This window comes from Diadema antillarum, unplaced genomic scaffold (genome assembly GCF_040938485.1).
Source record: "Diadema antillarum isolate AM-2024a unplaced genomic scaffold, OU_Dant_1.0 scf00000115, whole genome shotgun sequence".
NCBI lineage: Eukaryota > Metazoa > Echinodermata > Echinoidea > Diadematoida > Diadematidae > Diadema > Diadema antillarum.
In genome coordinates this window covers 1,785,768-1,799,176 of record NW_027271004.1, presented here as the reverse complement: position 1 = coordinate 1,799,176, position 13,409 = coordinate 1,785,768, and the positions used below count along the sequence as shown (strand labels likewise).

The window sequence follows — 13,409 nt, the reverse complement described above, 5'->3', positions numbered from 1 at the left end:
TGCTCGAAATGGTATTCCCGCCCACAAATTAATGAAACATGTAAATAATGTATCCCTCCTCTCTCCCTTTCTCTCTTTCTTTTCTATCCCTCTCTCCATCTCTCTCTCTCTCTCTCTCTCTCTCTCTCTCTCTTTCTGGAGTTCTATAGTAGGCCTATAACTTCATATGAGAAGAAACAATAGGCACGACATCAAATTTTGTTCGGTAATCAAAATTAAAACGGATTTGATGTCATAATTATTATGATAATCGTTTACTGCTAATGAGCTGGTTCCTTGACATCATAATTAGCACTCATTTTAAGAAGAAAAACTATCCAGGTGTACTTTAAAATGTTGCTTTTGAAAATAAGATGATATTGATATTCCCTTTTGAGGCTTTTACACTGCATTTTTTTTTTTGGTTTAACGTAAACTGTTAAAAATATTGTTAGTTTATATCGCTCGATTTTTTTATGTCTTCGCACCTCTCTTGACATTATGATTATGTTTCCCTATTTCACCAGTTTCCTTCTGTATGTGTGTGTGTGTGTGTGTGTGTGTGCGTGTGTGTGTGTGGAGGAGGGTTGTTATCATTAATTTTTTCGATGTTTCAAGATACAGTGAGGATGTCTTTTACCGTTCACCTGATCTAAACATAAATCTTATTTAAGTAAGAATTCGAAAAAAAAAAATAGACGGCCTGCTTCCTTCGCACAAAATTATGTTGTGTTATGTTGTAAGAATGGTGACCGTTTTTTTTTTTTTTTTTGATAGGTGGAGGGAATGGCAGATGGATGTAGCTGCGAATCATTGACCTTACACATCTTTTCATGCAATTTTTAGGCACAAATTAACAGTTTCATTTCATTCCGGTTCGTTTTCGCCACAGTGTACTAGACTCAGCCAATGGCTATTTTCGGTCAGTCTATGTTCGAATCTTTAGCTGTATTATAGGGTCTATTGCACGAGAAGCAACAATTAAAAAAGGATAAAGAGAATGTAGCTCTTTTTTTTTTTGTAACAGACCTCCCAAGTTGATGGTTTGCTTGGTGCATGCTAAGTGCAACAAATTTACTGTTTTTCATTACGTCGAACGGGAATATTAGAATGATAGTTAGAAAACAATCAAAAACAAATGCCCCCTGTACTGGATTCCAGGAGGGGATAGGTTACCCCCCCCCCCCCCCCCCTTCCCCCATTCTATCAAGGAAAATAGGCGTGCCCTCCTGGAATGTAGACAGAGTACTCGTAACACGATATATGTAAGAATACAACAGTTGCCGAGCTAATATATAATGATTTTTTATTTCTTTGAAAAAAGATTCTTAATATTTAAATTTATTCTTACAAAATAATTATTATACCTAATTATATTATTTATGAACCTAAATGATGCAATATATAAATTTTTAATGAATAAATATATGATTATACGTGAGGTATATGCAAGTTGACAACACTCTAACAATCGATTTTTCGCGAGGGAAATGCCGACGTTATGAGACATGCATGTACGAATGTGCCGCGACGCGCAGGTGACTGGACCAACGGGCGTACGGTGCGGTGGTATGGTGGTGTGGTTTCTGGGAGGAGGTACCGGATCCTGAGGAGTGGAGTGTGTGTCGCTAGCTAGCGCACAATCTGTAATTGCCGTACAACTGTACGAAACTACGCGACGAATATTCCCGGCATATTCCGCTGTAGCTTTAATTAGAAAGAAGGTCGTTTTCTAGGATAACCTTACTGCCGAGGAAAAGTCTACACAAATCAGTGAGAGGCAATGTTTTGACAGGCACATGAAAACCTTGACCGGATTTAAAAGAGGACCGCAATTTTTAGTGAGGAGTTTCGAGAGAGGAAGATGAGCATTATGGATGTGTCGCTCGTCTGGCGTTCTTCGCCGTTGATGCTGGCGTTGCTCGGTAAGTCAAGTGCACCGGTTTTCCGTCCCCTCGCCTGTACGGATCGAGACGGGCCTGGTTTGGGTGGGTGCCGCTGCATGTACCCTCGGCCCTCCGGTTCCCGACGCTGGGCTTGGGCGACATATCTATCAAGATATCTAGTAGTAGTATCACGTATTTTCTATGTCAAACGAAACTGCAGTAATTTTTATTCACTTGTACTTTAGTACCGGTTCATACTGCACATCGGGCCACTGGAGGGTTTAGAAACTTCTTGTTAGAGAACCATCCGCATTGCATCACTCACCTTGGTCAGGGAGGAGTGATACTGATGGAAATGAAAGAATATGATTTTTTCCTCACTGCACTCAGCCTGCAAAGTTAGAATTAAGAAAGTAATTAAAGCTTGAATTTGACACACCGCCAATAACAGTCCTGAGACACTGCATACAGATGAACAGACATTTGAAATCATGAAGGATTATAAACCACATTAGTTGTAGTCAAACGAAGCCACTGAATATTTGATTTTGTATTTGAGTGTGTTTTTTATTTTCCTGTTTAACACTTTAAGTGCAGTGCATTAAAGAGAGTAAGAATTTATTGTTGAAGGGCATTGTAATCTTGCTAGAAAGCAACCAGCAAGGGTTCAATTTTAGGCCTGATTTCTGTGTTGTTATACTTTTTGTGTGGCTGTTCTATTTCTCCACTAGGTAATGTCAAAAACCAAAAAAAACCCCCCAAACAACAGAACAAACAACAACAACAACAACAACAAACAAACAAACCTTGGGCTGAGCTCAGAGGGTGTAGAGGTTCTACTGTAAGTCAATGAAAAGTATTGCACACAAGTACTGTAAAAGTGAGGAATATTCGCATGCATTTTAATTTCGCGAGAGCCAAGATTTCTTGCTCCATATTAAAATGCACATGAAAGTTCACGAAAGACACTGAGCAAATTTGTAATAGACGATATAATGACATATGCTCCTGCAGCAAGTGCTTCTCTATGCATGCTAAGGCCAAACATGATTTCTACCCGCAAACATTTAACCCCTTCCCCTGATCATAACGATATAAATGCTCATGTCAAACTAAACCTGAAACCCAATCACAACCCTAACCCTATTGTCCTTGAGAAAAAGAAAAAAAAAGAGGGACTGGAGCAAATGTCATGTTACCATTAACAGACACAGCCCTGTTGTACCGATGCACATTTAAGTTTTTAAAGTTTCTTCAAATGCTTTGCTATTTAAACAGTATGACATTGATTTAAATTCATTTGATGTCAGCCATTGGATATATTGTGAAAGGTGGCCTTTACAATTTGTAGCAGTCTGATACAACATACTGCTAGAGAGAGTGTGCCTCTTTGATGATACATCATGTACCTGTATGGCTGTATACAAATGTAAGCTCAAGTTTGTAAAAATACAAATACACAGATTTATAGACTGAATTTCTGATAACAGTATTGACCTTTCAACACTCCAAAGACAGTATGTCTTTTACAAGCCTTTTTTGGGAGTACATGTACAGTATTTAGTGTGGAATGACATCCATGTGACTGGATGCCAACTACTAGGTGTTACAAAAAACATTTACCACTTTTGATCCTTAATTGCAAAAACTACATGTACAGTGTATGTACCAGATTAACACAGGCATTGATATGAGCAATAGCTGAATAGTGTATGATTTCGTTGGAGGTAATTTAAAAATGAAAGCATAAATTAGTTTATTTTGCACAGGGGTCAATTGGTGTGTAGGGGAGTGTGTGGTTATTCACACCCAGACAATGGTCCTGAACAATGGCCAGGATTTGAATGCTCTATTACATATTCATGAGAAATTCCACCAACACAGCTACAGTAGTCTTTATTCATCCTGAAATGTGGTGTATGCAAGGACATGAAAACATAAAATGCTTACTTTTTTCATGTGCATGCATTTTGCCCTTTACCATGAATTCAGACTAACACTAGCAGTGCCCAGGGCAATCAATCATGAATTATCTCTAAAGCATTAATAAGCCTTATAGAGCAAGAGTCCAGAAGCCTAGTTAGCAGAGCTCTTGGTATTCATGTCTATTGTTCAGGGTCATTGTAAGCACACACTCTCACTCACATTATTGGTTTTTGTGTAAAGTTCAATTTTGTACAGAGCTTCAAATTTGACCAAAATCTGGAACTTACAAACTTTGAAATTAATCATGGATTTAATGAAACTGATTCATGCTCTCATATTCAAATTACCTTCAACTATTGTACACTATTCAGCCATCACATATCAGTGACAGTGTTATCTGATGTATAGTTTTTGAACTACATGTATTAATGATAAAATGAGGGAAATGTTGTTTTTAACACCTAGTACATACAATAAATTTTACTACTTAATTAAACCATACAATAATACATTGTATTAAAGATACACAATGCCACACTGGTTTCATTGTTACATCAGTTTTAGTTTGTTTGTGCAGTGTGATATTTGTATCAAAAAGATAACAGCTTGTCAAATGTAGTAGTAAAAGACTAGGCTTATGCTGTGTGCTAAGAAAACAAAATGAGAAAATTAAACTTGTATCTTATCTGAACTATAAGTACAAATGTTACAGTTTATAAACATGTCTGGTTCTTGGTATGTACACTTTGTACAATATTTGCATCTTACATACCGGTACTGGATAATGTACAATACATTATAAACTTGAAAGTTGTAGCAGAGTTCCAGTAAACAGGATATTACGCTGATTTGTACACCGGAGAATATTGTGCGTTGTAATTGTACAATAGCTTTCTGCATTCAAGCGTCTCATTGCATTGTTCACATTCCAGTGGGCTGAGGAATGTCTGGTCCATTGTTGCCCCCATTGTGTGCTTGTTCCGCTGATGCTGGACTGTATTGCATGTGGTGTGCTCAAGTTTGACCGGTATCATGGGATTGATTTACAGTTCAGCGGATTAATCACTGAAAACCAAAGGCTTTGGTGATGAATAGACTGCCACTACCAACCAAACATGCTGATGTTGTACAAACACTGTTGTTTGTCATAAATGTAGATTGGAGGTTTTGTTTGTAATTGTATATAATAGTGTAATTTGTAAAGATTTTAGGGTACTTACAATGTACTATTACATTAGGGTTGGGGGAGAAACTTCATACATAACAATCTTTGTCTGTTGATAATAACTACATGTACAAGTGGACAATGTACTTTGCATTACAGTCTGCAAAGATAGCATGTACTGTAGGACATACAATACTGGTTTGTGTAATTCATGGAAGTAAAAGATACAGAATAGACTAGCTTGTTACAGTGTGAGTGTACTGTGTTCTGTAAAGGAGTGTTCTACATACATGTATGTATCATGTATAAAACAGGTGTATTGTTACAATGTTTTCGTTTTGGTTATTTTTCCTTCAGCACATAATACACTTTATCTACTAGTAGTAACTATTTGAGCTACATTTTTGTTTGTTTTATTCCATAAGCCTGTACATGCAATGTAACTCGGTGTACAAGTTTTGTGCCTGTATTTCAATACTTGTTGCTATGTCACACAAGCCGTATGCTAAAATTTTGCAAGTCTTCAGATTGTTCGGATGTAGGCCCAAGTCTTTGTTGTAAAGGTACAACTACAGTGTAAAACATACTACATGTATGCATACAGAATTGGTCAGTACTGGTAAACTGAACATCTACAGCTGTACAATTATATTGAGTCTTATACAGATACATGTATGGCCCAATTTTGTATAGTGCTGTTATTACTTTATTAGCCAAAACAGGGCAAAAGACCTTTGATTGTTTTCGGAGTAATTCCTTGTTTTATAATCTTCAAGGGAACATAACTTACAGTTTTAAGGTGCAAGGATACTGTACAAGTTTAAATAATGAAAAAAAAAAACCACCAACCCAACAACTAGGTGTCTGACATTAATTTTTGTTTGTTTTGTTTGTGAGGGAAACATATGACCCAATATGTCCTTTCTGCAGTCTTGTACATGTAGTCTACATTGCACCTTTACAGTATGCTGTGCTGTTTATTACATGCTATGTTAAAAAAAAAAGGGGGGGGGGCATGGTGGATGTGGGACATGATAAAATAATGTGCTTACAAGTATGCTACCCTCTGCTTCATTCAGAATTTATTGCTGCTGGCATGTAAACCAACCAGCAAAAATCACAGCGCACTTGAGTGGCCATTGATAAATCTCAGGCTCTGTAATCACCCTGTGAAAGGGGAGCGCACTGTCACTTGATCTTCCGCTAATGCTTAGATGTCAGGAGCTGTCAGGACTGTGGTAATAAATATTTGGATCATTTAACCATGGCCTGTAGCCGTGCTACAACACAGATCTGTCAAGAGTGTTGGTGTTTGGCAGTCATTTTTGAAACATTGTCCCAATTCATTTTCTGGTACAAAGATGGTCAGTATCTACATGTATGTGTTCTTTCCATTTTTGAACACCAACATTTGGATACTTTGTCCAATCATGATCAAATCTGAATAATTTTAATTATTATTAAAAGATTGCGGAATCATTGATCTTGTGTGCTTATTCAAATCAGTCCTTTTCATAATATTCTATTTCTGAGAGCTCTACAATCATAAACCTTTACATTTAAAATGTCTACAAATAATAGCTTGAATAATCATCCAGTAACCGCTGCATGCCATGAGGATTAGAACCAACACTTGCTGTCGGGTGAAAGCTCGGTGGTCTACAGTAGTGGAGATGACGCCTGTCCGGTGATCAGGAGGTCATGGGTTCGAATCCCGCTCGAGTACGTACGCCCGTGATTTTTTATCATGGCTACTAGCACTACTAAAACACTGATCAATTCAGTGCTTATTTACGTCAATGCAGGGCAATTTGTCAATCATTTGCAAATAATAGCTTCTTGTGCATTACATTGCAATAATTGGCCATACCACTGTAGTGCCCCATCTACAAACTGTAAGATCTGTTGCATTACAATGTAAACTGTAAGTCTTGTCATGGAATGCAGCAGGCTGTTCTGTGTATTTATTGTACACTGTGGTAGATCCACAAGTGATGCACAGTGTGTAAATATGGCCTTCATCTGTCGGATTCACAATGTCAGACGAGAAGATAGAACTTGTACAATAAGTAGTGACATTGCTCTGTGATGTCAGTTGAGTGTGGGTCTTCATCATAGACTGTGCCAGCGTGCATCTGCGTGAAGATGATTTGCTGACGTTAGGGTCTCATGTTGCTGGGCAGCGAGTTCAGGCAAACATTGCCATGGTAACCATTTGTAGCATACTGGAAGTTTAACTACAGTACCTTTATACCTTGGTGTCACTGTATTCAGAGTACTACAGGGCTGTACGTCATCTTATTATGTGCAATATCTTGGTATCGGTATGTAGTCCCATGGGTGATCAGTTAACATCAGCTGTAACGTCTTGGCGGGTGATTATGAAGAAATGTCACAAACATTCCTGGAACAAACACATTAACTGTTGTAAAACCCATCAATGTGGGTATGCAGTCTTAATGTATCTGTTTTCTTCTCATAATGTTCTACGGTAGTTTCATTGCAGCCAGCAAGTCTCATTCTTGTGTTTACCTGGAATGGCAGTGTAAACTCCATCCAGTGTGTACACCCCCCACACTCATTTAACACACATACACGCGTACACACATACACACACCCAAACGCATACATTACACAAGCATTTTGAGACTGCATACAATGGACCATTGGTCCTTGAACAGTGGCCTCCTTTATTACAGTATACATGTACCATTGTACAATTGTATTGGTCTGCAAATATTATTGTGGCATGAATGAAGAAAATGGGAAAATTTTCCGTTTTTTTTAAAATGGTCAGTCATAAGAAGAGACTGGATATGCTTGGGGAGAATAATGGGAGTTCCTCATGAAATGTCCAGTTTTATAGTTAATGTGCATGAAAAGTCAAATCTTTGATAATACTTGTGATGACATCAGTATACACACATTACTAAGTTTGATAGTACAAATTTCTACAATGTACAGTACCGTGTATACTGTATCAGCAAAAATATGTCTACTTTACAGAGTTGTGAATTAAATGTACAAAAAATGTTATTTAATCAAAGCTTTAGAAGTTGCTCTGGTGGTATGATACAACAGTATCATAAAACAAATCCTGTCATACATTTTTCTTCATATTTTCTGAAGTAATCCTAATCTGTAAGATATGTGTTCATACAAGTGTAGTCAAAGATACTTGTAGTATGTCACCAAATTGAACTGCATGAATGCTATTAATTTGTAGAACAGGAATAGCTTTCTGCTGTGTTCGATCAATGTCAATTATGTTCCGTGAGAAAAGCGTCATGTGCAAGTTGATGATGGATGTTCTGTCGTGAAAGATGCCTTTGTCACCGTTAGACTGTGAGAGACAGGCTTTTTTTTCTTAGATTGTTTTTTTTTTTTTTTTTTTTTTTTTTTTTTTGACTTGTTCAATGTGAAATCCCAAAGTAATTGTTTCCTGAACTACTTCCTGGTCTTGTTCATCTCTGATTGTCGATTTCCTCCCGCCACCACCGGTCACATTTTCATCGCAAACGTGTCAGTCCGACAATTTCCCCCTTTGAGCTGGCAGCCGTAACGTGATCAGAATTTAAATGCTCCACATGTGACGATTTCCTTGTCTGAATCAGTGTCGAGTATTTTGGGATATCAGGGGAAACTAAAAAAAGAAAAAGAGAGAAAAAAAAGGAGATGAATCTTTGCATGATAAATGTTGCGGTCGTTCATGACTCAAGCAATATGTCAGTGATCTGTTTCACAATGTCACACGATGGAAATTTGACACTTGTATTAAAGGCAGCACTATCATTTTATAGTAAATACTACACTTGACACTAAACCCATTTGTTGACAATGATACACTTGACAGTATCCTTTTGATTGGGGAGAAATGGGCAGAACTCTGGGAAAACTAAGTTGTCTATGTCTGTGTTCAATCAGAACAGTTTTCCTTTGGCTGTACTCAGTTGAGTTCATTGCCTGTAAGTTTTTGTTAGTTGTCGATTTTTTGTTTGTTTTTTCTCTTTCACTCTCTTGGTGTTTAATTTTGTGAGGTACACTGCACTGTGATATAGACAGTCATAAGGAAGAAAATTACACAATTGTACATAATTTTTGTCATCAAAGAAAGATTTTACAGTACAAAGTTTTGTGATGAACACAAGTACATAATGTAGTACAAGCTGTATCTCTTCTTCTTGTAGTTCTACTACTACACAAGGATGTGGTGTATTGCCCTTAAACTTCCTGCATATTTTTATGACTGCTGGCAAGGTGGTCCACAACTTGAAATATGGGCATGTTGCAAGCTCAGAATCTGAAAATATTGCAGATATTGTACATTGTACAATGTATGTGCGCAAAAGCGCACATTACGAGCACAGATGTACAATAACTTTTGTACATGTAGTATGCAATTTTTGCAGCCTATCTTTCTTTTTCTATACATTTATTGTTCTCTCTTATGTTTTGCAGACATTTATATGATATTGGATGGCCTTGAGATTAATACAAGGAAATATTGGACGAGCTGTGCACAAATATTGGACGAGTCAAAGACGAGTCCAATATTTTGCTTAGCGAGTCCTATATTTCCTTGTATTAATCGAAAATAGGACGTCTAATATTATCATTATTATCCTACAGAGGATTTTAGCAAAGAATATTTTCACTTACCCTTTCTGTTTCAGAGTGCTGTATGGTCTCCTACTTAGCTACTGTACTTGATCCTGACATGGGGTATGGTACACTCTTCAGTGTTAGTTAATCTACTTCATTCCCTGATAAAACAGTGATCTATGTATCCATGGTAGCAGTCATGTTACTGTTAGGCCGAGATCTAGCTAATTTACACCAGAATTAGATGTTCTTGTATCCGAGATCTGAGACACAATTCACGCCACATCTTCCGTAGATCGTGAAAGATCGAATTACTCGTACACTGTACTGTAGTCCTATGGCCTACTGTACAATAGTACATGTTGCATACACATAACGTAACATGCATGCAAATGCAAGCGGCGGTGGCCGGCTACTTGTATATCGCGCGCGGGCTATCTAGCAGTAGCGCTGAGCTGATCAATCGTCGCCTTTGTTTTCATCAAACCTAAATTTAATTTCCTGGTATGAAAGTGATATTTTGAAAGATTGTATGCAAAACAATTTCAACTAATTGATATATGAAATTTGTTTGTATAAACACAGAATTGTAGAAAAAAAACGATGTTTTAGTTAACTCGTGATTGACCAATCACAGACGTTTTTCCTTCATATTTCATGTCATCTCGTATTGGATCTCAGCCAATCACAGTGCAGTTTATAAAAAACTGGGGGGAATCCCCCTCTTGCCGTCCAATATTTTAAATATTGGTCGCCTCGGCAAAAAAATATTGGTCGAGTTCAACCAACTTTCTAAGTGGGTCAGAAGTTATGATCTTCGTCGACAAAATAACACTTGTACACATGTATTTGGGCTCTAAAAATCCTCTGTATGGATAATAATTATATCTAAGTGCCAGGTACAATGTACTGTGATGTTTCTTTTGATTTGCACATGTTTGAATAAATTTTGAATACAGCGACACTGTACGGGCAATCCTCGCATGCTAACCTGGAAACATTGAACTGCACATTACTTGAATATGAGACCATTCTGAACTTAAAGCAAGTATTTTTCACACAACAATATGTAGATATACATGTATAATGTACTCTTCAATGAATCCCACAAGGATTGGAACAATCATCCCCCAGCATTCCCACTGCCACTAATCAGTTACTAGCCATCCCCTTTAAGTTTACGTAGGACTGTACCTGTACATTTTATTGTGGTAAAATCTTTAAATCTCTGGCTATCAAACCTTTTTGTACACTATAGGGAAATGGAAGTGTTTCTCTCCTCACCAATCTGAAATGCATTTTATGTCATCCATTAACTCTGGGAGTCATTGAGAACATACAGATGTATAAAATATTTGTATTGTTAAATCAATGTTTTTAAGTCATGATAACATTTGTGATATCTATATGATTGTATTTACATAAGATACTGTAGGTGCAATAACATTTCAGTGTGCAAATATTGCATTATCTGCATGAACTTTGAAGTCTTTGTTTCAGACAAACAAGTAGTAATGTGAAGTCACTCTTCCCCCCCCCCCTTTGCCCTTTCTTAAATGTCTTGTTTTAATGAACTTATTGTTTGTACTGTTAAGTCTTTCAAAGAAATTGCCCTGCAAAGTCGGTCAACCTACAGTGTATGCACAAATTTAACCTGTTCTAACCAAGAATGTACTGTATATTTTGCTTTTGAAATACAGACAGTGGTCTGCAAATGGAAGTCCAAAATATGTTGAAAAAAAGGTACTGCTTTATTTAGCTTTTGATAAGTTATGTTAAAGATCAATATTGTCCAAAAGGGTGTGACAAGTTTTAAATGCTGTGGTGATGTCATAGCTCTGCAAGTCTGGTTTGTTGTTTATCAATCATTCTTAGCTCAATCATTCTTGGCAGTTTAGCTTTCTGACTTGTCACTTTCAGATGGTCATTGTTGAAGTTTTGAAGTATGAGTCAACAGGGTACTGGCATGTGGTTTGTACCTTTTATTCAAGTGAGACTGCATTGAGGCTCTTCCAACGTTACTGGTATAGGTACTATAAAATTTAATTTGATATTTTCACGCTTGGCCGGGTAAGAAGAGTTTCGCCAGTTTTTAATTCCACGGGATCAAGACATCAACTACTGGAGCATATGGAAAGCAAAAACATTCACACGCTTTTATTTTCGTGCTAGTTTTTGGTTGCGCAAAATGCGCGAAAAATTTCGACTCCGTGAAAATTTCCATTTTTACAGTACAGGATTGTTAAGGTACATTGTACTAGCAGTCACCTACATTTGTACTAATATCCCAAATGCTTTTCATTGCATTGTTATCTTCATGATTACGTTTATGTGTGTCTGTGTGATTGTCTGTGTGTTCTACATTGTATGACCAGCAGGTGTAGGTGAAAATGTCCTCGCTTACCCCATGTGGCTGACAATGATGTACAATGCACATCAGTCACGTCCATATGAGGGACCAATTAGAATTAATGAGCCTTTAGAAATGTCATGAAACAATAAAGAGTTGGGTAGTGGGATGGCGGGTTTTGTAAAGTGCAAGTTTAGGGCAGAGTTTGGCAGTTGGATGTGGTGCTGTTCTAACATTAAAGGCACTCCACTGTGTACATTACAACTTGTATAGTCAAATGAACTTTAACACATGATAAATTCAGAACAGTTAAAGTTCAGTTATATACAGTTGTACATGTAGTGACAGATCTGGAAGTTTACGCTGTATAACAAGGTTCCGATGTTCACCTGAATCATTGGAATTGTAGTTTTCCATCATCAAACTTGATTTCTTCAAACAAATCAAAGAAAGTTAAAAAAATTATCTAGTCTGTTTGTAATCCTATAAAATGAAGATTTCTACACAAATTTATATGCCTTTTTTTGTGATGATCCTCATTGATCTACTTGTATATTAACTTCAATGAAACTTGTCTCACACCTGTCAGTTACCAATACAGTAGATCACATCACTTGCATTATTGAAAACACTGTTTGTTTTTGTACATTTTAAATTTTGTGCCTGGCTGTGTTTATTTTTTATTTCTTTGCTTTTTTATTTTTTGGTTGTTTCAGTAGTGTTGTGCTTACCTGCATCTAAAAAGTCTTGAAATGGCTCAAGGAGTTGAAAGAATTATGATGTACACACCACATGAACACCTTAAAGGGGAAGGCTAGTAACTGATTAGTGGGAATCAGTGGAAATGCTGGGAGATGATTGTTCCAATCCTTATGGGATTCATTCAAGAGTTCATTGTATATCTATTGTTGTGTGAAAATGATTTGCTTCAGAACGGTCTCATATTCAAGTAATGTGCAGATTAATGCTCCGTCACTGACCAGGGACGCTAACCTGGAAGCATTAAACTGCACATTACTTGAATATGAGACCATTCTGAAGCAAATCATTTTCACACAACAATACATATATAATGAACTCTTGAATGAATCCCATAAGGATTGGAACAATCATCTCCCAGCATTTCCACTGATTCCCACTGATCAGTTACTAGCCTTCCCCTTTAAGTATGAAATCCATATTTGCTGTGTATGGTGTTTCGGCATTGTTTAGTAATATTACACATTGTAAGTAAAAAAAACAAAAAACAAAACAAAACAAAAACAAAAAACATGACGAACTGAAGATGTACCAGTGTGACAGTCCTTTTCTCAGCATGTACAAATGGAAAAACTGTGCATTCTGAAAGAGAAAGGTTAAGCTACACAATGTACACTGTATGTAGTATTGTTTGTGGTTTTGTCTCTGCTAGGTCAGTTTGGGCCACTTTTAAAGATGAGGGCATGAAAACAAAATACAGAGGCAGATATTTTGTATGATACTTGTAGTTGAACACAAATCT

The 13,409-nt window shown here is 37.0% G+C and overlaps 1 protein-coding gene across 1 annotated transcript in view; it reads left to right on the top strand.

Moving 5' to 3' along the window:
- The first annotated feature begins 1,629 nt into the window (after window positions 1-1,629).
- LOC139719829 (uncharacterized) overlaps window positions 1,630-13,409 on the top strand; it is a 32,001-nt gene continuing 20,221 nt past the window's right edge. Inside the window, exon 1 of the mRNA XM_071631215.1 lies at window positions 1,630-1,904. The gene's annotated coding sequence lies outside the window, so the exon portion shown is untranslated. The remainder of the gene's footprint in view (window positions 1,905-13,409) is intronic.